Genomic DNA, 26,742 nt, shown 5'->3' with positions numbered 1-26,742 from the left:
ATAAATTTTTTTGTCCTCTTCATATGCTAACACATCAGTGAGCTACTGCTTCAGCACACAAAAGCAAGAGGCATGAAGTTTATTTTGAATTCTGAGTGCTTTTACATTTCTACATCCAAAGGACGGGAGTGGTAATGAAGTGCTTTAAGTACTCGGAAAAATAATACACCAGGATTAACTATTCAACAAGTTTAGAGATCATGATGGGGACAGCCTGGGCTGTTTCTGAAGTTGCGGAGTTCCCTATTTTCTGAAAAGAGGAATAGTATGCGGCAATAGATACTCAAAATAAGCCGATTTCACCAACCTCAGAGGGTGATAGGTAAAGTCAGAGGGAAACAAATAAGCTGGGAGACAGGAGGATGGGAGAGCGAGCCACCACTGCGGAAGGCTCTGTCACCCACCCGGGTGCAGAAAAAGGACGCTAGAAACCCCAGCATGGCTGCAACAGTAAGGGAGCAACACGCTATTAGGGAGGAAAGAAGCAGAAAGTCTATGGCTGTAAGGAGCAAGAGGAAATCCTTCTGTAATTGCACTAATAGTAAGAGGAAGGCTGAGAAAGCTTTGGTCTGCTGCGCCGAGAGCAGGAAAGATATAAACAGATGATGCTGAGAAGGCTGAAGAGTTTAATGCCTTTTTGCTGCAGAACTCTCTGCAAAGGACATCTGCTACCAGATGGCTGGCACAAATCACTCAAGTGACAAAGGGCTAGGGTAAAGAAAACACAAGCATTTAAGTAAGTTTAAGATTCCCAAATCAGCTAGGGAGAACATTGCCTATAAAATTCATCCTGAAGCATTAGGCAGAGTAAGCGTAAATCTGCTATGGGGGATTAACCTCATTTAAATGTAGCCAGCTGAAAGTTCAGCATCCAGTGCGAACTGTTTCTTTATTTTAGGGGTCCCTGACCAGTTTCCGGAGCTCCCCGCGCCCTGCACACAGCCCAGGGCCCCATTTCAGCCCCCTGGGACCATCAGTTCCTGCTCCAGTGATGCTGCAGCAGGGCTGGTCTCCAGCTCCCCACAGCCCTGCCCTGCAGGAATACTTAAGCTTAAAAACATATTAACAGGTGGTCTCACTCCCTTTTCAGTAAATATGTCTAAATAGGGAGGGGAAACATCCACCGACCCCTGTAACAATGCAGATTAAATCTTTTCCCTTGCATGCTCGAAAGTGTGGAAGAACATTCCAAAATATCTGCGTCTGCCACCTGTTCCCTCCACATCCTGACCTCCATGCAAAATGACTTTGTTTTCCCAGCGTGTCATTTAAATGAAGGTATTCGCTCCGCACATATCTGTAATACTTGCTCAGCTCTTAGAAACTGCAAGTATTCTGCACCTGGCAGATTGCATAATCCGACCCGATGAAAGAGAAATATAGTCAATAAGTCCTTAACATAACCCCTTCATCTCTCTTCTTGCCAGCAGCTTGTCTCTCCGCAGTTTCCTTTTACAGGGTGATTTGGAAGTTCCTTTTGAGTAGCTTACATTTTATCTCTGGTTGGACATGAAATAACTCCACATGCTGTACTGGAGGGAACATGTTGTCCTGCTATCATAGGCACAGCTGCCTGGGCAGAGGAGACTATTAACAATGAAGCGTCCAGATAAAGTGAATAGATACCTGCAAAAAAAATTGCTACCTCATTAGAGAGATCCTATCTTGCAGCACAGCTCTTTTGAGATCCCATTTGGGTAGTGAAATATGGAATGAAAGGCAAACACACAGATGATCCTTCTTAATCAGTTTAATTAAAAAGGAAGGCTAGTACCTACTTTTACTTCCTTTAATTTTAATCAAGCAAAAAATGTAATGTAATTTGTGTACCACAGGCAGCCAAAATAGTAGAAAAAACCTGCTGCACAGTTTTATCAGCTTAATCTTTTTCTTCTGAATGTCATTTGGCATTTGCGCTCAGAACTCATACGGACAAAATCCTTAGAAAAATATTCAAAGGGAACACTGCCAATTTTGGTGGCTGTGTCCTAGTTAAGCTCTCTTTCCTCTTTTAGCTTTGTATTGCAAATGAAAAATACCCAAACAAGACTGCCCATCTGTGGAAAGGTTGATTACAAATGCTATGTCAATAGAGAGGGAACTGTGATTTATTTATTTTGAATGGAAAAGTACCAATCCCTCATCAAATGCACTTCTTGTTCACCAGATGTGACTGCAGTGGTGACTGCAGAAGAACCATTGCAATCTCAGTCTCCCGTTACCCCCAAGTCAGGAAAGGAGCCACTAGCACCCGTTCAGCTGCTTCCCAAGTCCTCTGAGTCTGCGGCTGAGTGTTTCTGCTAAAGAGGCACAAGCTGGAAAGATCGAGGATATTTATATTTCTTTAGCTGTTCTGAACGACTTCTCTCGCTTCCTTACCACGCTCCTTTCATGTGATTTTTGACTGGCAGTCTTTCTGGATCCAGATTGTCACTGCTCAAAATGTGTCTATTCTAGAGCCTCTTGCCCTTGAAAGAACTCAAAAGGGTTAGTGTTTTACTAACTTTCCTTCAACTGTTTTTAAAAGTTACTGAATACAGACAGGCCTTCTCATTTAGGTAAATCTGAATCCCAAGTGAAAACTGATGTGACAATCTATTTACCTTTGAAACTGTCTCCAGTATGATGACTAGAGAACTCTAAGAGAGGGAGGGAGAGCACGTGAGAAAACGTGACTACCTCAGGTCTTGGTTTCCTAAGAGAAAAAGGTGACTCTGTGGTGGTATTTGTAACAGTCTTCCTGTTGCTGGGGGTTGCTCCGGGAAAGAGGACAGAGCAACTGCCTAGGCTTTCCCCCTTTGCAATGCCTCTTGCTCCTGTCTTTTTGATTATCATCTTTCACTGTTCATTTCCTTGTGTGTACAACACCTTTCGATTGTATTTTTTTCTTTGTCTTCTCCCATCTATTTTCTGGGATTTACTGTGTGTATTGATAGCCTTTAGTACCAGAAGGCAGAGGTCCAGCAATTGAAAACTGCTTATGTCTATTCTCTTCATAGAAAAAAACCCTGTGAACAGTTCTGGACAGCGGTGCATTAGCAGAGTTATATGGGCAGGTTTATCCACCTGAAATCGGTCTTACTTAAGAAGGCAGGACAAGAGCACATTGCAAAATAGTTTGGGCTTGCAAAATGTCATAGCCTGGTACTTCCCTGCCTGCCCTGGTTTCAGAGTGCTGATGCTCTTCACTCCTTTCCATGGGGGTTTAGGTTCCCTCCTATCACCGTGTTTGCCACCATTGAGTGGCTCTTCCAATTTTGCTCAGAACTGTTGGTTTGCTGCATGGTTCACTCCTGGCAGAAGGACCTTGCCTCCCATGGGGCTTTATCATGTCCTAGGAGATGATCAGCACATTGTGGAATTGGGACCTCTTTGCAGAGTGATCTGGGAAATGTTTAGCCAGAAGGCACATCTTATCAAGCTCATTATTTACTCACATTTATAAAATTGCCTATAAAATGCCTACATTCGCGTTGATCTAATTTTAGAAACCAATTATAAAGCATTCCTTAGGTTCAATGTCAAGAATGAAGTATGCAAATCCTTGTGAAGTTAACCTTTCTCCTTCTTGACCTTATACGCAATCTTTAAATGTTTTCTTATTGACTGTGGTGTTATTGAGAACCTTATGTGTTCAAACCAAATTTGTTCACCACTCTAGCACAATGATTTTATTTTTTAAGTCGAATTACAACTTTATAGAAGAGGCTACTGAAGGGCAAATTCATGGAAGTCAGCAAAGAAGATGAAATTGCCTTTGAAAAATTCTGCAGTGCTTTTGTAATATGAACTCCAAACAATCTGTCTGGATTTGCAGGCCACTGGATGTCACTTTTGCTTTACACTTATAAAACAAAACCTTGATTTTTAAGGTCTTTTGCTTTTTATGTATAGATACATTTCTGATGCAGTGCTTGTGATAGCAGAGGATGGCACTCAGTGTCTTCTACTTCTTGATTTCTGGACAAACCTCTCTGAAGATTACCCATTCCTCTGTGTTGTATCATGGTAACTGAGGACAATAGTGGTAAAACAGCTTGTAAGAAAACATCCAAAAGCAGGGAAGGTTCTGTGAGAGACTTTAATCCAGGTCCCTTCCTATGGGGTGTTCAGTGAAGAATGGTATGTACATGGCCTCTTCGATCACATTGGAGGTGACTGTAGGCCCCCACTCAGGATCAAGTAGGAGGCCAGACAGAAACACAGCCTGAAATATTATTTTAGGGACCCCAGTGATGCAAGATGATGGATTGTTCCATTGCTGTCTTATATTTGAATTATATTAATAAAAGACGGTCCTAGGAGAAAGCCTGAAAGACCCTGTGGATGGTGAATTCTTCAGTGACTGAGAAAGAACACTAGCAAGTAATTATTACCTTAAAATCATTGTATCATGAAGCTCCTTGCATGGATATTAATTTTTGCTGACAAGACTCTTGCCTGTATTTCCCAGGAAGAATTTGAATGTTAAATTTTAGTAGTTGGCTATTGAGGTGGAAACAGCCCGGGACAAGGGACCAACTGAAGCATAAGAGAAACATTTTTTTTAACTTGCATGAATTATGAAGGCTTCATGCACAGAAAAGCTAAAGATGCAGAGCACAGACCTATTGTGTTGGAAAACAGCAAATCTCATGAGAGCACGGAGGGAAATACACTTTTGGAGATGGATTAATGTGGAAAATTCCCTTCACCTGACCCATAAGACAAGTGCCTCTCACTGAGCACGCCACTGGATGGTTTGCACAGAGTGAGACAGTGGGATCTGGACAGGCGGCAGTATGGCCGGACCATGGGGCTGTAGTCACATACCCTTGTCCATGTACAAGTTCATTGGAACAGGCTCAAACTTGCGGGCTAGCAGCACGCAGGCACTGGTGATGCATCTACAGGAAAGCCATATGCACGTGGGTGCTGCCACAGTTGCTGCTGCTAAGACTCCAGCTACCACTGGAGCAAGGACCGATCACCCTCAGCCTGGATCATCCCTATGGTTTGTCATATGGTTATTTTCCTGTGTATTTAAGGGCTGTGTATACAAGGAAGATGTTACCTCGCAGCTGATGACCTGCTCTCGCTGCTTTGTCGCCTCTGCACCAGGTAGGAACCCACAAGCAGGACCAGGCTGCACCCTGGTATCAGGGCCATGCAGCCCCTCGAAACCAGCCCTGGGCAGAGGGGGTGAGCTCAGCCGGACATACGCCAGGCATGAGTGGCAAACCTCGAGTTTCACATCAGGCTCCTGGACCAGACCAGGACTTTCTAATCTATTGCAATGACTGTTTCAGAAAGTGGAGGCAACTCACACAGGAAAATACATACAAGGTTAATTTCTTAACTAGATTTATATACTTATAAAGCTGTTAGGAAAAATAAAGGAGGTTTTTAATCCTAGGTGCATACATTTCATTAAAAACCTTCAAGATAACATACTTGAATATGTATGACTATATCATCTTTTTTTAATATTAACATGATTTCATCTTGTAAATCCAGGAGTAATGTGGTATGGCAACTGACATCCCAAAAGCATAATTAAGTAATGAATTAGTTATGATATCAAAAGAAGTCTGTTCCATTTTCATGTATGTCTAGGAATTTTAACAGAAAAAAATGGTATAATATGGTATTTTTATAATGATCAGCATTTGCAAAAATGCCATGCTTGAAAACTACGTGAGGTTTCATATATGTTCTAGTACTTCTGTAGGCCTCAGTTGCCATAGGAACAGCTTTGAGTGCTAAGTATTTTTCTAGCATCTGTACTTTACGATCAATTTTCTTCTGCTAACATCATTCTCAGCAGCAGCCAAGGAGGGTATGTAGCAAGCAATGAAAAACGGTAGGACTATAAAGTGGGAACACAGTATATGAAAACATCTACTCGTAAGGTGGACAGAGTTACCCAGGAAAGCAAATTTTTTTAAGTGCAATGAAATAGTACCACAATTGAACCATTGCTTCAGTTTTAATATGAAATGCTAAAATATGAGGTACCTGATAATGTTTTTTAAGTTATATGGAGTATTTGACATAAAACTAGATTGGCAGCAATTGCGCATGAAATACAATACAGGACTGCAGATTCAGAAATCCTTTTCAAGATCAGTAAATAAAAAAGGAAGTAAGTGATGCCATTTTTAGTCTTCTTCAGTTTCTATGGCTACTGAAACCCAAGCTTAGAAACTGAATGATGCATATGTTTAATATGGCAAATGAAAAAATGTGTAAATAACAGTTTACTTCTGAATGTTATTCTAGCTTCCTGTACTTGGGGTTCCTTTCCATGAGCTAGAGATGAGGCAGAGCATAATTACTTGTTAATTGCTTTTCGGAGAATAGACTGCAAGGGAAGATGTACAGCACCAGGAAAAGTTAACCCGCGTGAAAATACTGGTTTATATTTAAGTTGAACATTCCACGGCACAATAATATGTTTATGATCAGCTGTTGAGGCTCAATCCAGTTACCCAAATGTAGGCATCTTGTGTAACTTCACATGAACCAAAGGTCATCCGCCCTTGTCTCTACCTGCCACTCGACAAGGCTGTAGGTCTCCCATGGATCTTGTGTCATCAGCTCTGATGTGTGGCTTAGATACCCCAGAGCTTCTCAAATAGCATCAGGCACCCAAGTCAGGCAACTGAATTGCTGTCTTAGTGACTGAAATAGCCTTCAGGCTACTAGAGCGACAGCTAAACAAATTCTGGGGTTATGCTCAGGCAGCAGGTAATGAGCTACAGGAATTATGCTGGGACATGTTAATTGCATCGAGGAATTAGCAGGCAATGAATGGAAAAGTTCATCTGGGAAGGGAACACAAGAAAAATAGTTTGGGAAATGATGCATTGAACACAAAAAGAGACACGGGTTTTGTGTTCTGATAAGATCATGACAACTGATGTAACCTGCTTGCCTCTTGACGTATCAGATCATACTGGTACAACTTACATGCATCGGAATGATTGTCTGGCACAGAATACTGGAAATGATTCAGTATTTAAGTACTATAGCAGGCAAAGCTCCTTTTTCCTCACAGGCCTTACACCTTGGCTCTCTGAGTATTCCTCTTGTAAACACAGGCCTTGTTTTTTAAGGTGCTGTGCAAGCCACGCTGAGACTTTGTTAAACATGTGCATTTTTCAGTTCATAGGAACACATACAATTTCTTCACTGACAAAAAACCCCACCCCAATATATAATTAATCACTTGTTAAAATTAAGGCAATTGGCTCTCTTCTGGTTTGGCCCTGCTCTTTGCTTCTTCTGGTCTTCCCCCTGCGAGGCCACCACCCACGTTTTAATTCACGGAGGTATCCTCCTCCTCAGCTCCATCCTCCAGATCCCACATGCTTTGCCTGGAAGGACCTCACCTCCGCTGGCCTTGAGCCTTCATCACCCCTGCCACACGGTGCCGAAATGGCAACCACCCCAGCATCACAGCAACACCTGCGGGTTTCTTCCAGTTACCATCTGTTTTCTCCTGGATAGCGTGTTTCTCTTGTTAATAATCGCAAAGTTCCTCTTTTAGATCGCGCCTATAAGTAGAAACCAAAAGGTGCTGCTTAAACTGAAGTTATGAACTTGCAACAATTTATGCTTTAGGAAAAGTCTCTCAATCCAGTAGTCCTTTGGATCTCCTCTTTTTGTGATTTTCACCTTGGTATAAATCCAGCAGCTCATTTATATAAGTAGTCAGTTAAGGTGGTGTAATGGCTCTGTTTCCTTTTTACCATGTAGGAAATGGAGAGGATTTTGTGTCAGATGAATTAATTCAATTAAGACATTGTGTGAACACCAAAATCACCTTCATCATGCATCAGTGTAAAAAATAAATTGAGTGACAGGCAATGTAGTGCCCTGCCAAGTGAAGGTATTCTGAGAGTCTGAAACGTAACAGTGCATCGCATTTGTTCAATTTATCAGATTGCTATTTCCTTTCATTTTCTTTTTGAATCTTCACCAGTTTGATTCTCTTCTTCTTTTGAAGCCATGTAAAGTTGTCCCAGGTTCTATCACCTGATTTCTTTTGGTTCATTTTGTTTTGTTATACATACAGTATGTGAGGATGGATGCTAAATTTTATCAAGATGACTTCAGTCACGACAGGAAAAGAGCATGCCTTCATTGGAGGCTTAACTGTAAAGCGTGAGTTCACAGGAGAGTTTTCATTTATAAACAAGTGATACTTTATTTGAATCGTTCATGGAGGTATCCAGCCGCATGAGCATACAGCTTATACTGTCTTGTGAGCTGTCCTGTGAGCTTTTGGCTGTTTTAATGCGATCAGTTTTATTGCTGTAGATGGGAGAGACTTCTTTGACACTTGCATTCACATTTCTTTCCTCCAAAATATTCCAGAATGCTAATTACAGGGACAGCAGTAGCAAGCAAATACGATGAAGGAAAAGGCAGTAGATGTAAAGCAACACAAACATTTTGTCCAGTTGATTTTGTTTGGGACATGTTTAAATAAAGAAATGCACAGTGTACAGCAAGACATGTACACAGCTTGGCAGAGGTTTTATATCTGAAATTAAACTGCTCCCCAGCTACAAAGAAGGGTCCCAAACAAATCTCTTAAAATCTCTTTTTGCACTTCTTTGCATCAACATAAATTTACAGGAGTGCAGCTAAGACAGCCATTGTATTAACATTTTTGCCAGTATTTACTGTGAGAATTAACTAATTCTATCACGTGGTGTGAACTACAGTGTTCTGCTTTTTAAACTTTTTTATTATTATTATTATTTTCCGAGAGTATAATTATGCTGGCCTCCAAAAAGGAATTGGGCAATTTTCCCTGTTTGAAGGGAATGACGAAATGTTGGAAGTATTTGAAGCCCAAGGAGCTTCTGAAAAGATTTATAGAAGTTACTGCTATAACTGTCCAGCCCTGGAGAGCTGCCACTTGGACGGGCCTGGCTAAGACTTTGAACTTAATTTGTCAGCATCACGTCTTTAAAATGTAATCTGCAGCACTTCAGCTGTCTCCCCAAAACTATAACACCAGCACGCTGGTAAATCAGGGCAGATTTGTGTGAGTCCCAGAGGGATCCCAGAGGAGTTGGTCATGAAGAGATTCCCCGAGAACAGCAAAAACCTCATGTGCTCTATCAGCGCCTTCTGTCGCTCCCTCGCTGCGTGCTATTGGCACAAGGCAGTCAGAGAGCAAGGGCTTTGTGGTTCCTTTATGCTCCAATAATCCTGGTTACTAAAATAGCCCTTTTGAGACTGCTGGCATCTACGCTAGCCTTTAAACTCTCTGCTATACACCAGCCCCAACAGGGTTCCGCAACCAGGAGAAAATAAAGTTGGCTTAAAGCGGGTTTTGCACAGCCTGGGTGCTGCACTGAACGCTCTCTTCACCACTCCGATGATCCGAACTTGCTTTTGTGTTGAAAAGTTTACTCAGAAATAGCAAGACTGTATTTTTATGTAGCGAGCTTGTATTATTTTCTTCTTGCTCCAACCTAAAGCCTAATGGTTAGGGGAATAGCATCTGTGAAATGTTGTGTATTATTGTGTAGTACACATAGGCTATAGTATTATTGATCCAAACTCAAGATGCTGTTGTTGGGTGTATTAAGAAGTCACTAATCTTCATGCTGTCAAGTGGCAATTGAATTTCTTTAGCTAAAGAGCACTACTGATCAGCTGTCACTGAAGCAACACTTCCTTTTTAAGACAGAAATCCTTGGCTAATGTATTCACCTGTTTTGTCAGGAAAAATGCCTGCGTGTTGTGCCGTCCACAGAACCTTATGCACAATTATGCGTAACTTGATGCATAACCTTCTAGCACAATTAGAAGGGCTTCTAAGACAACCAGCCTTTGACATTGGCAGCTTAAGCCATCTGCTATAGACTGATGCGTGATCTAAAATAAATTATAGCTGTGTCACAAGCTAAATATCTGGAGTCTGTTTCTCTCTTAGTGAAAACAAAACCTATTCTAGATATGAGTTGCTGAATTTTTAGCAGCAAGTAAAAGCTCTAACCAAGCTTAATTTAACTGCCTCTGGGTATTGACCAAGTCATTTTGCATTAGGATATAAATGAATGCCTTACATACTTGTAAGTTGAGATTTCTCTCATTTGATTATTAACACAGTATTTAAGATCTTCTCCAAGAAATACTCATTGAGTGAAATCCTGGTCCCAATTAATGTAATGGCAAACCTCCCATTGACAGTTGTGGGGCTGAGATTCAACTCATAGCCTGAAAACTGAGAGCAACTCTTGAATTCATTGGATAGAAACCTGAGATCCAGCAGGAAGGGCTTATATTAAATAGATAAGAAGTTTATTTCTAGCCTGTATGCCAACAAGCAAGTAATAACGTGTTTATATCATTTGCAATGACACAAGGAAAGCAACTACTCCCTACAAGTAATACAAGATGCAGCAAATATTTGTCCCACCCAATTTTTTCTATATTCAGAAAGATAGTCTATATTCTGAAGTATTTAATTTACTTCCTGAACCAAGATAATAGTCACTGTGTTTAAGAAAAAGAAATCCGTAGGTTATATCTTTAGATAATGCCATTCATATTTAACGTGCAGAACTTTAAAACACACACAAAATGAAGTAGGAGTTTTGATTTTGTTTATTTTATATATACACACTACGTAAAAAAAGGATCATCTGCATTTATGATTACTTTCCAGATTACTCTGTGAATGTAAATTATAGAATAATTGTTCTGTTGCCAACCAATAATTCAATGAAACACCAAACAAGGAGATTTCTAAACAGTTTTAAAATTGACTATAGAGATCTTGGGAGACATTGCATTCTCTTTTTGCATATTCCATGTCCCTTTCTCATGGCATGGTCTGTCAAAGCAGCAAGGAGACAAATCATTTCAAGAGTTTTCCCCAGATTCCCAGTGCAATAAGCAGCATACAAGCAGATAGCCAGCCACCTATAAGTACTTAGAAATGAAATTACCTGTGGTGAACTCGGAGGGAAGAGCACATGTTGCAGGAAGGCAGAGCTTGGAGGCAGCACAGCCAGGCGAGTCGTCTGCATCTGATTTGCTAGCTCAGTGTCCCGGGGAAATGAGGCTGTTAATAAAGAGACAGTTCAATTTTAGAAACAGGGACTCCTCTCGTGCTGATGTGCAGCGTACAGTACATGAAGCAGGGCAGTCAGAGGAATGTTTCCAGTGTCCATTAGCTTCTTCACCAGATGAGCTTGGCAAGAGAAGCTCATGGACACAGAAAACAGAGGGGCTGCCTGATTACAAAACAGAAATATGCTCTGAGGCTAAGAAAAGTGAAGTTCTTCAGAGGCATTTCCATCCAGAAAGGAGGGGTCCGAGGAAGAGTTAGGCCTGCCTACCTTTCGAGTGAGACATTGCCTTGTCTCACATTAACATTTTTCTCCCCGAGCGTAGTGCTCTGTTCCTATGAATAAGTCATATTTTACTTGGGAGAAGCCTTCCTCAGTCACTGCGCTTACCTTCTCTGACCCAACTGCTGACGGGCAGTCTCTGGCAGACGTCAGATCCAGTCGGACCTGCTGCAGAGCATGGCTGAGTGCTGGAGGAGCCGGGGCCATGGGTGGGGGAACGCCGCGTCTCTACCTGGGGAGGGAGGGAGGGCACAGCCCGCCACGGAAGGGGTGGGTGTGGGACAGGCCGGCGAGGCGTTGCAGGAGAGGTTTAGCTCGTAGGTATGGAAATAGCTGCTCTTGCATGCTGCGCTCCTCTGAAGCCAGGGTAAGCAGGCAGCGGTCATCCTGAAAATAAAAAAAAAGAAAAAAGCTCCAGCTAGGTAAGCTGTACCAGAACAACTGACCGTTCTGTAATGCGCGTACACTACTTCTCAGCTGATAACTATAGTAAACAGGACAGCGAGTGTTTAGATAGTCCTGGCCTCTTTCTTCAACATCATGCTATAAATTAGATTTCCAAGGAAAGGAGCTTTTCAAGTAGTACACTACTTCCTTGTTTAATCTTAATATTAAAATTAGCCGTAGGAATTTGAATTATGCTAAAACTTACTCCGACCTCCATCCTTGAATGAAAACGGAAAATTAGGTTTTATTGCTGTTTAAACATCGTGAATGAAATGGCTACTGAAGATGTTCAAAGATCCATGGTCAAATAAGACATTTAAAAAGCAAGATCCAGTAGGTGCTTTAATTAATGTACATGTCTTGACCCACTGAAGTTAATAGTAAGATTTCCATTTGCATGAGTGAAAAAGACATCACTCAGTCAATTTGCCATGCAATTTCCTGGTCTAGGGCTGGACCAAGAACTGGTCTAGGGCTATTCAATCTGGTTACCTTAGCAGATTTGCACTCAGTAGGTCTTGTCCCATTAGAGCAACAGATCAAGGTTTACCAGGAAGAAGCCAGTTTAGGAAGTTTCCCAGTCTCCTCCTCCACCACTCCCCACCTGGCCCTCCTTGCCCCCCCCATCTCTTAACAACTTCATAGCACATACTCCCACATCACTTCCCCGCAAAGCCCCTTCCGAATAAATCTGGCATGTATTCAGTCCTGAACGGAAAGACAGGCCACCGGTTATTGGTTATCACTGGACACAATATTTTATTTGAAATTATTTGTTTTCAGAAAAAAAAAGCACTCCCTGTAGCTACAAGAAACAGTCTCTGCACTTCTTTGCCCTTTCTGAGGCTGGAAGCTAAAAAAGGTTATCTTTCTGCTTTCAGAGACTCCCACAGCATGTGTGCGTGCTTTTGTGTTCACGTCCAAAAGATCTCACCATTTTCTCTCCACCTTATCATTAGCCAGCGACTTCTAATCATTCTGTCTTCCTCTGAGCTCACAAACGTGGTGGATCAGTGATTTAATTTCAAGATGGAGCCTCCTATTTCTGAAAGGATTGCTCGGAAGACAACTCATATTGTGTTACTTTTTTGTTTAACTTTCCAGTAACTTCCTCTTAAGAAAGAGCTTATGTTCCCTTACTATTCAGTCACAAGCATACATAATGATGTATTACTATCTTTAGAATATTACGTCTCAGCTACACATTGCTGTAATGACACACACGTAATTGCTCTCAGTCAGGATCGTCAACCACTACAGTCTCGGAACTATTACAAATTCATTTGTTACTCAGATGAAATTGGAGAAGCAAAGTGCATACTCCGGGTTTCAGGGATGGTGTGAATATAGGTATAGTCTTTGGGGTCGGGCAAGAAAGCCCCAAGTATAAGTCTGTTTGGGCCACACACAGAGGGTGCATCGATTTTCTAACCTGGCACTGGGAAGTAGTCCCAGTTGAGCTTGAAATTGTGGCCTAAGCTGCAAAAAAAAGAAAGAGCTTCTTAAATATCTTTTACAGTATTTAATTAACTCATATAAATCAGTTAAATAGCATCATATAGGGGAAATATCACCTTCATATATAAGGCGAGTTTCTTCAGCTTGCATTACAATAACATTTGTGATTTCATGTGAATAACTGGTGTAATAGAAAAAAATGTGCCAGACTGAATTTATAAAATGTAAAGCAGATAAAACCTTTACGTTAGCTTTTAAGTAAAAACATGTGATTCCAGCAGTACTGTTGGTTGATGTTAACAGAGTCAAGGTTATGAACAACAAAGGATAGAATGAGTAAAATAGGTTTATGGCATGAATCACGCCACTGAGTTAAAACTAAGAGGAAGCAGAGATGATATATTTATCATCATAATGTGCACTTCATGACTCACCCAAACGCAAAAAAATAAAGTATGTGAATGATTAGGCAACAAAGATAGGTGTTAAGGAGGGAGGGACAATGGAAAATATTATTAAGCTTATAAAAACAACTTGACCTATTCATTAATTTCAAGATAATCTGTTGCTTTTCCAATTATCCTAAAAATAAATAGATTTTTTTTTCTGTATGAAAGACAATTCCAACAGCTTGGATGACAGTCAAATATGTTTGAATGACAGACTGCATAAAATGATTTAAGGTTTTATTTGGCGCATACTTTTCATGTGAATCAGCGTGCTTATTTTTCTTATGATTCCTCACCTCCATTCTTGTAGGGCCATAAATCCAATCTTTAGTGTTCAGAAACTGGATGAAGAGTGGCAGCTGTAACATCTAAAGCAGCAAGCCAAACCTGTAGCATAAAAGTTTTCTTTACCAGATGATTTTGGGGATTACAGTCTCTGTTGATTTGGATTTTGTTGAAACCTTGTTTCATGTATAACATACAAATCATCAACTTAAAAAGGTCAATTGCATGAAAAACATGCAACAGTAGATAGTTGTTTGGTACTGCCAACTTTAAGTTGTTCTTTTTTCTGTTTAGAGCTGGAATTGTGGTTTTCACCATCTCCCTATTTCAAACTCCCTTTGGCTTCCCCCAGTCTACATGGGGTAGGACAATTAAAGATTTGTCTGACCAAATGGGTAAGTATCTCAAATGGGGCTATCAGCTGTTGAGCTAGTTATCTGGGCTACCCTTCTAGTCAGTGGAAAGAAAGAGGGTCTTCCAAGATTCAAGTAGTTTCATCCAAAGGTAGCAATCTAAAATGCATGAGGTGAATCATGTCTCCAAGCACCTATTTCTTTCTGCTGTAAGGCAGGACGATGGGAGGCTGGCTCAGGGCTTCATGTCTGAAGTCAGGAGGGATGAGTTCCACCCTGAAAGTCTGATCTGAGACTGAGTAACTGGGAAAAAGGTACAGCAGGAGGACACAATAAACACACAGTTACAGGGCATGACTACGCAATATGGGTGGATTTGACAGGTCTAATTCACTTATCTGTTTCTTCCAGTGTTTAAAAAACAAAGATAAAGATACTATGAGAGAAAGTGGCAGGAAGCAGGGAACTGATAGCAACTGACATATGGAAATGCAAAGGCAGAGGTATATGAGAGGCAGGCTGGGAGAGAAGGTGATGAGGGACAGAAGATGTAAGGGAAGGTCTTATTTGGCTGTTATACAGGGGCTGATAGTTTCCTGGGGTCTTGTCATCCCAGTCACTTCAAAGGATGTGCACAGGCATAGCTGAGGGAATCACATTGCTAAGTGTGGATAAAGCAAAGTTGAACGAATCCATGCAGGTAAGATCAGAGCTTCTCTGAACCAAAATTCCAACTCCCGCATTTAGCGTTTCTCTCTTGCATATCTCCACTTACTTACGGAGCCTGAGAATGGTAAAACTGAGGCTCCCAGGGCCAGTGCTGTAAGAAATCTTTCTGATTTCTTCATAACCAAGAGGAACCAGAAATCACTCCCAAATATAGAAACCCGGTTTTGGGAGATTTCTAAAGCAATAATGCCAATATGCCTGTCTCGGAAATGTTTCTATCACTAGCTTGGAGATGCTTGCCATGAGGTTTCTGAATTCTGGATTTTCAGGATACTTCTCTTCCTTGCACTTAGCTAGGACAATAGGCAGAACTGAATGAAAATGTGGTGACTTTGCTTTTTCAAAATAGGTTTGGTGTTGTTCGTTGGCATGGAAATAAATGTCTTCTCTGTGCATCAGCATGCATATTGATGTACGTAAGCAATAATCAAGAATGCATTAAAGCATAGCTTCCATCTCCTTTGTAAATGATGAGCTTTATTTATACTTATATCGTCTTAAGTTGACATGCTTAGAAATCTCCAGCCTGCCGGTGCATTCAACAGACCACAAATGCTTTTATATTCCAGATATTATCTGGGTTATATCATCTGGATTAGGTAGAAATTTACCACAAAAAAATGAACCTAGTTGTATTCTGCAATGCTAATCACGCAGAACAACACCATGTCATTAGAACATTTCCACTGCATTTTCAAGTATTAGTATTTGCATGAGTAATGGTAGGAGAATAGGGCCAAGAATAAACGTAATTTTTAATAATCAGCAATCTGGAATCTCTTTACATAAAAACCTTACCTGGATAGTATGAAAAAAGTCACAATCCTGGGATATTAGACATGTAAATATTCAAATTGCATTGCATTTGTAAACATTAAACTCTCCTATGTATTTCAGTTTTTTAAAAATTGAAAAATTGAAACAGAAATGGCAACACCTTAGGTCATGAGAGGAAAGGAGTACTTCATAAAGTTTCACCTGAGAGATCTGATTAGCATAAACCGCTGATGAACTCAGCTGAAAACCTTTTATAAACTGCTGGGTTCTCCATCTAATATCACAATATTTGTATCATGTACTGACTTTTGTTCACTAAAGTGAGAATAATTAATCGTTCCAGAGAAAAAGTATTAATTAGGTGCAGTCGGAATAACAAACCAGTAGGGAATAGGGATGAGCCAGACAGAAGTACTTTTATGCTTCTTTTAGGAAAATACTTACTAATCAGTAGTGTTAGCAGGAATTATAATTACTCTGTTAATTCTCTGGACTGAGTGCTAGGGGACTGAGTTTAGTTCTGGGCTGTGTCCCAGACATCACATGTAATCTTGTGCAAATCTTTTCAAAAGTGGCCTTTCATTCCTAATTCCTTGATTTCTGAGTAGTTGGCCTGAATTTCAGACCTGCTAGGTGCATACAGATCCTGTTGACTTTAATTGAAACAACAAGCGCATAGCAGTCTTAAAAATGAGTTTCCAAGACGTGTCAATTTGGTTAATCAGAAGTTAAGCAACTCAAAGCTAATGATTGCTTGGAAATGTGGTCTTAGTGATGCTGCCTCAGTTTCTTCTTTTGCAAAACGGACATAACATTTTCCATTAATTACTTAACAAGAAGCCTTTAATAAAATGACTTCATCCTATATATTTTAATGTAAATACATCAGCTAAAAGTGTGGATGAGGAGTGACTTATAAACATTTTAGATAGGCAATTGCACATAGATTGCTGCATATGGAAACTTATTCCTTCCAGATTTTGGTAATGAAAACAAAGTATGTGTGAAAAATGACTGTGGGGCTCCACTAAATCATTTACTCACAGTGTTTGAATACTGTTTCTCATAAAGGAGCAGAAACATTGTCAGTCTTGTGACTACAGTACTGAGGAAGGTGAAAGATAGCATCTTTGGAAACTGGAGAAATATGACTCATCCTTTTTTGTCGCTTGCCAAGCTTACCTTGACATTTACTTCTTTGCTGGAGTGCAGAACATGTTTACAGAAGTTTACTCCATGCAAACGCATCTGGATTTCCTCCGAACTGTCAGCAGCTTGCACAACGAGAAGTGAGATTCAGTTTACCACCTCATGGAATATTCTTTGTTCATGACAGTAAATTAAATGGTACTGTGGGCCTGAGCGTTGACAGTGTACATGGGCAGCCTCATATTTTGGAAACTTCATATCCCGGTGAGAACTCTGTAACCTCCCCCTGTCTTTAGAGGATGAAAACAAAACTTAGATGTGAGCTGGCTCAGACCTATCTGGGTAGGAGCTTTGCATCTTAGGCCATGTTTCCAAATGACAAACACTGCAGAATTCCTGCAAAGATTGTGACTGTTTAACAGAGTTTATAGGGTTTTTATTATTTAGGCCACGTCTGCATGAGAAGAGTTGAAACCAGGTATTCCTGATCTGTTTCAATGCAAAGCAAAATGCGTTTTTTTAAACAAATCATTAGTGATTTACTCTGTACAAGGAATACACACACAGTTAGGGATCACCTCTTTGGTGAGGGACGGTAATTTTCTTAATTTCTCTTTTACTGGAGTGGATATGATGGTACAACCAAACCAAAACTTAGCTTAGTTTAGTATGGTAATGTACTGATACAAGCATAACCAGCTTTTGCGTGGTTTATGCCTTCTGAACACATGTTCATAAGGGGGTTACGTTTGTAACTAGGCAAACATCTTAAATGTAGTTAGATTTGTGCAGCTTTTACAGTCTAGACAAACTATCTCGGTGCCATACAAATCAAGGCAATTCTGTTTACCTTCATAGGCAATAAATGCAATTGTTGCGCAGCCAGAAAGCAGTCACCAGCGCAAAACTAAGGAAGAGTGTCCATAGTCTAAATGATCCAGAGCTTTAAAATGCATTCCCATTTAGACATTTACCAGTATTCGCAGGTATGTTTTTTACTTCTTCATCAAGTATTCTTGTCTTGTAATCACATTGTCAAATCAAAGCCTTTTATATTATTACATATCATAGAATCATAGAATAATTAAGGTTGGAAAAGACCTCTAAGATCATCGAGTCCAACCGTCAACCCCACACCACCATGCCCACTAAACCATGTCCCTAAGCACCACATCTACACGTCTTTTAAATACTTCCAGGGATGGTGACTCAACCACTTCCCTGGGCAGCCTGTTCCAAGGCCTGACCACTCTTTCAGTAAAGAAATTTTTCCTAATGTCCAGCCTAAACCTCCCTTGGTGCAACTTGAGGCCATTTCCTCTCGTCCTATATGTTATAGAAGAAATAGCATAGGTAATATTTATGTCATTTAAGCAGAATATGGTTCTCAAGGAGAAGCATCCAGGCATTAAGCAACATACTTTGCATAATAACATTTACTTGTTACTCTGTTACGATGAAATCGGAGAAGTAACCCATTTTTTTCCACAGACTCTGTATTACTTAGAGAAATTATTTACTCCTGCCTACTTCACATTTATAAAATGAAAGAGAGGAAAAAGTAAGAATTGTATTATTGCAAGACCAATCTTCAGTGACAGCAGCATCACAGGCATATTATATCATCACTTTTGTAATTCGTTTAACGAAATTTGAAGCTGCTATAATATATAATTTAACTGAGCCAGATAATTGTAGCCTGGATTGTATCTCCTGTTATTTGTTGCATTTAGTAAAGATGATTATATATGTTTAAGTTCTCTATTTTGTATACATCTGTTTGATTTTAATGTTGTATGTATTTGACTACATAAGTTGCTCTTTATTTAGTGCTTTTGCTGCACGGCCGTAAGCCGAACTACCCAAATCAATAAACAAATGAGCCCAGAGGGTTGTGTGAACATATGATGCCTGACAGTCCTCAGGGACCCATACTCCAAGTGGGATATGTTTTTTCATGTGTGAAGACTGGTGCCAGGCTTCTTGATTTTGAACAGCACCACCTTCTTTGAAGAAAATTATATGCAGAATTTGGGTTAATTTTTTGATATTTATCCAATGTTTCAACTTTGAGAGAGTTAATGGAGAATGATAAGGAGCTGCTTTAAGGTGTATCACTTCTTTAGAGTAGTACCAAATAGTTTTTAGGTAAAGTTTGCTCCTATCTCTTTCTATGCTAATCTTCTCCAGGAATGTATGGACTAATTCAGATTTTTGTATGTGAGATCCTTCTCTCACTTTCAGCCAGGTGATCAGAAGAGCCGTACTGCTGGAGAACCAAACAGATTAAGGACTAATTCTCATTTACATCTCCTTCTGCTAGTCAGGATAAAACTTCCTCTATGAGCTATGAACCTGCTCACTTAATGGAGCCGAAGAAAGTCGTATCTCCTCAGATCATTGCTTGTAATCACCAATTTCCCAGAGACTTTAAGTGCAACTTTGGGAATAGTATCTGACCTGAATATTCCCCGACCTCCGTACGCTTTCAAAATGTCCTGTACAAACACAGCAACTGTAGGAACTTACTGATGTACAATGTGGTACTGATGTTCCCTTGTATTTTGGGAGTCTTGTGCCCTCATGCCATTTATTTCATTAATCAGAAGAGGACTAAGAGCTAGTTTTGATCCCTTCATGATTAGACCAGCTGAAAGTTTTCCCCTGTGAATCAGAACCAACCTCAAGACCTCATTTCTCTGACCTGAGTGCGCTGTCACCAAACATGCCTCCAACGTTGGCTCAAGAACTTACATCTTCAATAATGTCCTCTTTTCTTTTGTTCAAGATTTGACCTTGCAGACACCGAAAAGCTAATGCCCATTTCAGAAGGCATGAGTGCAATGACAGGAACAGTGTAGATAAATCTGCCTTTTGGCATTTCCATTAGCCATGCTGAAGCCCTATTTTTAGGTTCCCTGTAATCTAAGTGGAGGGTCGTGACTTAGGATGCCACCGTAGAGGGCATCTCCAGGCTAGAAACGCGTTTCATCTGGCTAGGACAACCACAAAAGACAAGAAACCCCATCTGTACTCTGCCTACCTGTTACAGAATTGCCTTTTCCCAGCATTTAGCAGCAGAACCTTTCTTTAAAGGTGTCATCAGCTCTCAACGCTGCCACTGTGCCTGGCACAGGTCACCATGCCATCAACCTGGGCAGCTTTACTCGGTCCCTCAACACCGTCCACCTAGGGCATCAGAGAGCAGCTAATAGATATCGTCTCTTCAGCAGACCCCCATCTTCTCCCTTGGTTCAAGTAGATGGTTTCGCTCAAAGTGATCAAAAAGCCATTGGTCTGCCCTAGATCAGAAACTATATGTAAAAAAGTTAATACTTGCGAGATGGCTTAAGGTCTTAGTTGGGAACAATCTACTTTGGAAAATCGTTAGAGTTCACTTAGACAAGATGCAGCATGTTTCTTTGGCCAGATGTGGGCTAGGGATCAGGCTACCACTGCTGGCTAGTCGTAAGAACCAGCCTCTTCTGGGGAGTGAAAAAACTCCATCTTAACTTCCAAGTTTCTCTTTAACAAGAAGTCTAAAGGGACTTCAAATTAAGATGATGCTATCACTTAAAATAAACTCAGGTGAAACACTCCAGAGAAGCAGACTGGCAAGAAACTAAGCCAACAGAGTCCTACAAGGTTAACAGCAATACGTTGTTAAAACTGTTGCTACGAAATATTTTCAGTATGGGAGATGATATTAAATACTGAAATATACACAGTCACACCTAACATAAGTCATGTAAGCCTAAATAATTACAAATGCATGGTGAGCAATGAATGCACTAGAGCTCCAGATCACTAAACTCAGATTTCTCTACGAATGCCTGGACTGAATCTGTGGTAAACCACCTTTACAGCATTCCTTATGTCTATTGCAGCTCTCGATCAGATAATTATATCAAAGCCTTATTATTCTGGTAGTTGACTAACATCTGCTCGCTTGCCACAACAAACAAGATATACAATAACAATGTAATTTATTTTGAGGTAGCTTAGTTGGTGCCTCCCTCTGGACCAGAGAACTGCATATCAAACTTTGTAATTTCTTGCTAGAAGGAAAATGTTGATAGGGGTGTTTATTAGATTCCTATTATCCATTTGATTGATTCATTTTTAGAAATTAATAGAGGGCCATATCAGTCTGTATTTACACACCACATGAACTCTATTACTCCACAAATAGTCTCATAAGTGACTGACATACTTGCGATATGGAAACCCTTGTTATGAGGAGGGATGTTACAATACATGGTCCAGCTCTTGTCTTCTCAGTTGCTAAGAAGACTTTAATCAAAGGAGAATCATTGCAGTTGCTTTGGGGTGAAAAGACGTAGAAAGTCAAATGAAAAATTCCAGTTGTACTGTGGATTTGAAGATTGGACTGTATTTCACAGATCTCCCAAGTACTCACTTCTCAATAAAGCTGTGAACTACAGATGCTCTACCAATTTTTAAGTTTGGGTCTATAAAGAATCTAGAATAGTAAATGAGGTTCCAATGCAGCACGGAATTCTTGCTTTATCACAAGGCATATACACATTTGAAAAATAAAGAACAGTATTTATTATCATATGTTAAAGTTTTCTATTTGGTAATATTTATTGTATGTAGTAGTATTCATTCTTTATGCAGTGAAAAGAGCTGCTGATGGGACTCATCGCCTCCCTATTTAAATGCTGTTATGGCATCTATCTATCTAAAATTCTAGTGATGTGTATAAAATTTGATCCAAATGCAAGCACATGAAAGAGATGTAGGAAAAGTTAACTAAAAATCCAGGCCATAGCCATTCTGCATCTTTTGTGTACCAAAAGCATTGAAAACAATGGTGTCTTGATGAAATCCTCTGATTTTTAATATATAATAGCAACTACTTTTAGAAATCTTTTTCTTTCTAAACTGTCTCATGGCTTAAGATCTATCATTAATTGTCTCCTACAATCCATTGACCTTACTGATGTGACAGAGTAAGAATATACTCTATCAGTTCTTGGCTTTAGTCAAGGAGGAGATAAATAGCATCAGTAGTGTTGCCATTCCACTGAGGTAAACAGCACACAAAGATGTTATATTTTCACAAATTTATCCTGAATCGATACCATAATGACCTAGGCCGCCTTTGCAGTTCCCAAGCTGAGCAAGGTTGAGCTAAGCCTGTACTTGACTGGGAATCCTCCAAGGAAAAGATACAGTGCCAAGGAGAGCAGCATCGGTGTATATCGGACCTTCCTTCTGACTCATTATGAAAGACATTCCCCAGCCAGTTGCTAGGAGGCAGTGTGCAGTTCGAGAGGTCTCTTCTGATGGACCTGCTACATATTTCCTACTCTAAATTTCTGTGTAGCCTGTTAACCACTTGCCAGCTATTACCAGAATTGGGAGAGCAAAGTGATGTCTAGTTAGGAAATGTACTGCTTTAACTATGACTGTAAGCATCATGAAGTCTTAAATGCAGATATAATCATGGAGAGAACACAGGATCAGGCAGTCTTATCCCATCTAACAGCAATTAGTAGGAATTCCATGAAACTTGCCATATCCTCTATGTGTTACATGATCACTTGTGATCATACCACAATAAACCTTAAGCTTTAAGACTCTCCAGTCCCCTGAAAAAGAAACCCTCTGCTGCCGTTGAATTTTATGTTGGTGAAAGCCATTCGTGTAATTGAAGCCTATGGTGTTTCCATTCAAAACACAGACTAAGGAATCCACATCCAAATTTATCCTAGTGTAGCCAGCGTAATGTACCTTATTCTTTGGATTAACTGGTTCAAAGCCTGTTGAATTTAATGGCATTCTCTCCATTGACCTCAGGGAGTTCTGGGCTGCACTTTGCATTTGGAGACTTGTTTGCTAATAAGCCCATAGGGAGTGAGTGCATGCTTGCCAGCAGCTCACCTCAGCAAGAGTCTAACTTCTCTGGAAAGGAAAAAAAAAGTAATCCTAGCATGGACTGCCTAAAAAAGGGGTTTTGTATAGAGCATTAAGGGAATATTGTTTACCTTTTCATAAATGAAATCTTTAAGATTCAGTCAGCTGTGTCTTCTTTAATAACATTTCTTAGCAAGTATTTATGAGAATGGTAGGAACATGAATACACTGTAATTCAGATAATGGGCCAGATAATGTTTAAAGATATTTTTCACAATCTAGTAGCCAAAGAAATTATAGGCAAATGTACCTTTGGGAAATTAAATTTTGCCGTATTGCAGAGTTTCAGATAACGGAAGATGAGCAGCTGAATTTATGTCATCTATTTTTTCATGATTATTTGTATGGAAAATAGATTACTAACCGTGATTAGTTCTCCATCAGCACACGGCCTCTTCCTTTAAATAAACCGTTCAATGTCAGAAAAGTGAAACACATCAAATAACGTTCTGGCAAGACTCTTTCTCCATTACATCATTAAAATTTTATATTCACATGAGGCTTTTTGTGTGAAATAGCTGTGTATACTGATGTATCTTGATTTTTAAATATGTGACAAAACCAGCTATTGCATAACTCTCTGGGGTGGGTTTGCCCTCACTTAGGAAAACAGGACAAAACAAGTAGAGCTGGTACATGCTGTGAGTGAGAATCTCACACCCGTGTGCCGTGCGGCACCGCGCTCCCTGCAGGATTGCCGGCTGCTGGAGCCGGCGAGAGACCCGTCTGTGAGGAGGGGTCAGCACCCAGGCCAGACAAAGCAGTAACAACAAAAGAAATCATTCATACACATTTGTGGCAGGTTGTTTCATTCATATGCATTAGGTACACATACCCTTACAGCAAGGGAAGGCTATCGTTTAAAATGATTCCCGCGTATCCAGGGAAGAGAGAACCAAGTCTGATGGTGAGGAAGGACCTTTTCCAGAGAGCACTGCCATGAGCCCTGGCAAGGGATCTTCTTTACGGCACTAGGCCAGGGTATATATTACATCACACGTGAGATTCTCTGATTTTGAGTCAGCTGGTTCAGACAGAAATAAGTCAGAACACTGTGCAGCAATAATTGCTAGCTGAGGCACTAATTGGAACAAATTGCCCCTAGGGGAGAAATTAAAAACAAAGGGATACAGCTTCCCATGATCTTTGCACTGCTGAATCCATTTACAGCAGCGAGCTCTTCGTCACCGTGGGCAGGGGCAGCGGCGGGCTCTGAATCAGCGCTGAAATCTAACGGCTCCCAGCAGGTGCCACGAGGCCACTCTTCAGGAGGGAGAGAATAAGACAGGCTTAAAGACTTGTATTGTTTCTAGGATTATATGGCTGGAGAGAAAAAAATTAAACCTTTAACTTTCTCATTCAATATAGAGATGATAAACAACGTGCCATAATAATAGGACCTTTCCTGCGCAAGGAACATACTCTAATAAAGCAAGAAACATTGTCTGGTTTCTTATGTTCCCTGGAGCAACTTGTAAAAAATATTTTTGCACATTCTACTCGTACCATTTCCCACTCCTAAAATGATGATTACTGAGACCAACAAATTGCGTCTTCTTCTGGCATGGTCCTAAGGCTCAGAAGTGCATAGGATATGACTTGTAGGTTTAAACTGTTCTCTGGGAACTTTAGGCATATTCAGGCTGCTACATCTCTGTTTCAGTCTTTTTCAAAATGTATTTGAAGAATCTCACTGGGAGATTTTCTCCACTGGATTGCCTGTGGACAATACATTCTATTTTTCTGGGAACAAAATCATTTTTATGGCTTATTTTCCAGGTTCTTTCTTGAATATATGCAAGCTTGTAATGACACTAGATAACTTAGCTGATGCTGAGCTCCATAATACTGTACGTATGCAGCAATAGGTCCCATCCTAGTTTGTTTATCCTACCCTGAACAGCAAAGAGTCAGCTACTGAAGTCAGTGTGGTAGTGTCTGAAAGAGTGAGTTCACGTAGCAGCAATGTCAGGCACAGCAGATTTGACCTGTAAAGCACATCCAGACCTAATTCCACTGATATGGAAATTTATGGATCTTTTCCCTAGGAGGTTGAAGGGTGCTCCTTTTTTTAGGGAGGCTATGTAAAGCAACACTTCAACACTCCTCCAAAGTTAGAAGTTAATATATTCCGTTTTTTTCTGATGGCTGAGTATAGAGCTATAGGATTGAAAATCTCCTTAAATATCTATCCCCCTCTCCCAAGATAGGATCAGCTCTATATATGTCACTTGTGGCAGATGTTTGTCCAACTATTTCTAAAAGTTTTTCTATTATAACAATACTACAACCTCCCTAGCAATCCATTCTAGTGCTCCATTCATGTTTGAAAACATTAGGTATTTTTCTAATATCTAACCTGAATTTGTCTTGTTGACTACCTTTTCTCTTATGCATTGGATTTATCTCCTTTTCAGCAACCTTTTTTGTGTACTGAAGACTGTTACCATCATCTTCTTACATCTTTTTAAGTTAACAATATTGATAGATTCAGTTTTACTCCTAGACTATGATCTTTTGGAAATCTAAAAAGATTTTATTGCTCTAATTCTGATTCCCTAAGGGTACAAAACCTGAAGAGTCAACACACTGAACACAGAGCTCTAGCTGAGGCCATGCCTGTGCTGAGCAGGACACGGCCATAGATTTTATTCTATGTTTATGAACCTTAGTTTGCTATTTTCCTTTTTTCTGTAATAGCTAGGCATTGTTCAGTCTCTAACTCACCATAATTTGCTACCTGAACAGCTGTTCACCATTCACAAAAATATAAATTGGTAAATAATGAATGGCTGAATGGGCTCCAGAGTGGATGGGGGCAAGGAGCATATACTTTTATGCTCATTCCTGAACTGCATAAGCGTGAAAAGGCAATAATTAGAATCAAGTCAACAGGCATATGGGCAAATACAACAACTTTTGCAGAGGGAATTCATACCTTGCAATTCTTTCAGCATTCTCTGAAGGCCTCACTCAATGTGTGTCCAAGAGGGGCTCTAATTTGTTACAAAAGGTATTAACAACACTCCTCACAAAAACTCTTTAAAGAAACTAAACTCTCTATTCCCATGCGTTAATAATGGGTTAAAAGATAGGAAACTGTGATTAGAAATAAATGTCTAGGTTTTACAACAGAGGGACTTCACCAATGGTTTTCCACAGGGATCTGTGCTAGGACTTCTGTTATGAAATATATTTATATGTGACCTTGAAAAGGGAAGAGAATAAGGTGACCAAAGTTTGCTGACTAAAATTATTCAGGGTAGTAAAAGAAAAACTATCTGCAGAGAGTTGCAGAGGATCTAATGACACTGTGTTCTTGCACAATAAAATGGTAGATGATGATAATAAATGCAAAATGATGCACAGGAGGAAAACCAGACAGTTTATATGCACAGTGACTCAATATTATGGCCTAGTAATCTCCAGGGATCTTGGAGTTATATTAAATGGTTCTGTGAAAACATCAGCTCAGTGGCAGTCAAGTAAATGAGTGCAAAAAACTACATCGAGGGAAGGAAGCCAAAAACAAATCAAGAAAATGCTGTTATGCTATAGTTTAAATCCATGACGTACCCACCTCTTGAATCATCCCCTTCTTCTACCTCAGGAAGGATATTTTAGAACTGGAACAGTAACATGCTGATCAAAAAGAGGGATTAAAGGTATGGAACAGTTTCCATACAAGAAGAGATCAAAGAATTGAGTTTGAAGAAAGATGCTGGGGGGTGAATACAATAATCTATATAATCATGTGTGAAGAAGGTGAGCAGAAAATTATCATTCACCATA

At 40.1% G+C, this 26,742-nt stretch overlaps 1 long non-coding RNA gene across 1 annotated transcript in view; it reads left to right on the top strand.

Annotated features, from left to right (window-relative positions):
- The window catches only part of LOC142082384 (uncharacterized), a 36,777-nt gene extending 18,831 nt beyond the window's left edge, over positions 1-17,946 (top strand). The window contains exons 4-5 of the long non-coding RNA XR_012673692.1: positions 14,294-14,394; positions 17,866-17,946. This is a non-coding gene — a long non-coding RNA (uncharacterized LOC142082384). The remainder of the gene's footprint in view (positions 1-14,293; positions 14,395-17,865) is intronic.
- Positions 17,947-26,742: the final 8,796 nt, after the last annotated feature.

This window comes from Calonectris borealis, chromosome 1, assembly GCF_964195595.1.
Source record: "Calonectris borealis chromosome 1, bCalBor7.hap1.2, whole genome shotgun sequence".
NCBI classification, from domain to species: Eukaryota; Metazoa; Chordata; class Aves; order Procellariiformes; family Procellariidae; genus Calonectris; species Calonectris borealis.
Note: the sequence above shows the minus strand (reverse complement) of the source record. Positions and strands in the feature narration are given on the sequence as shown.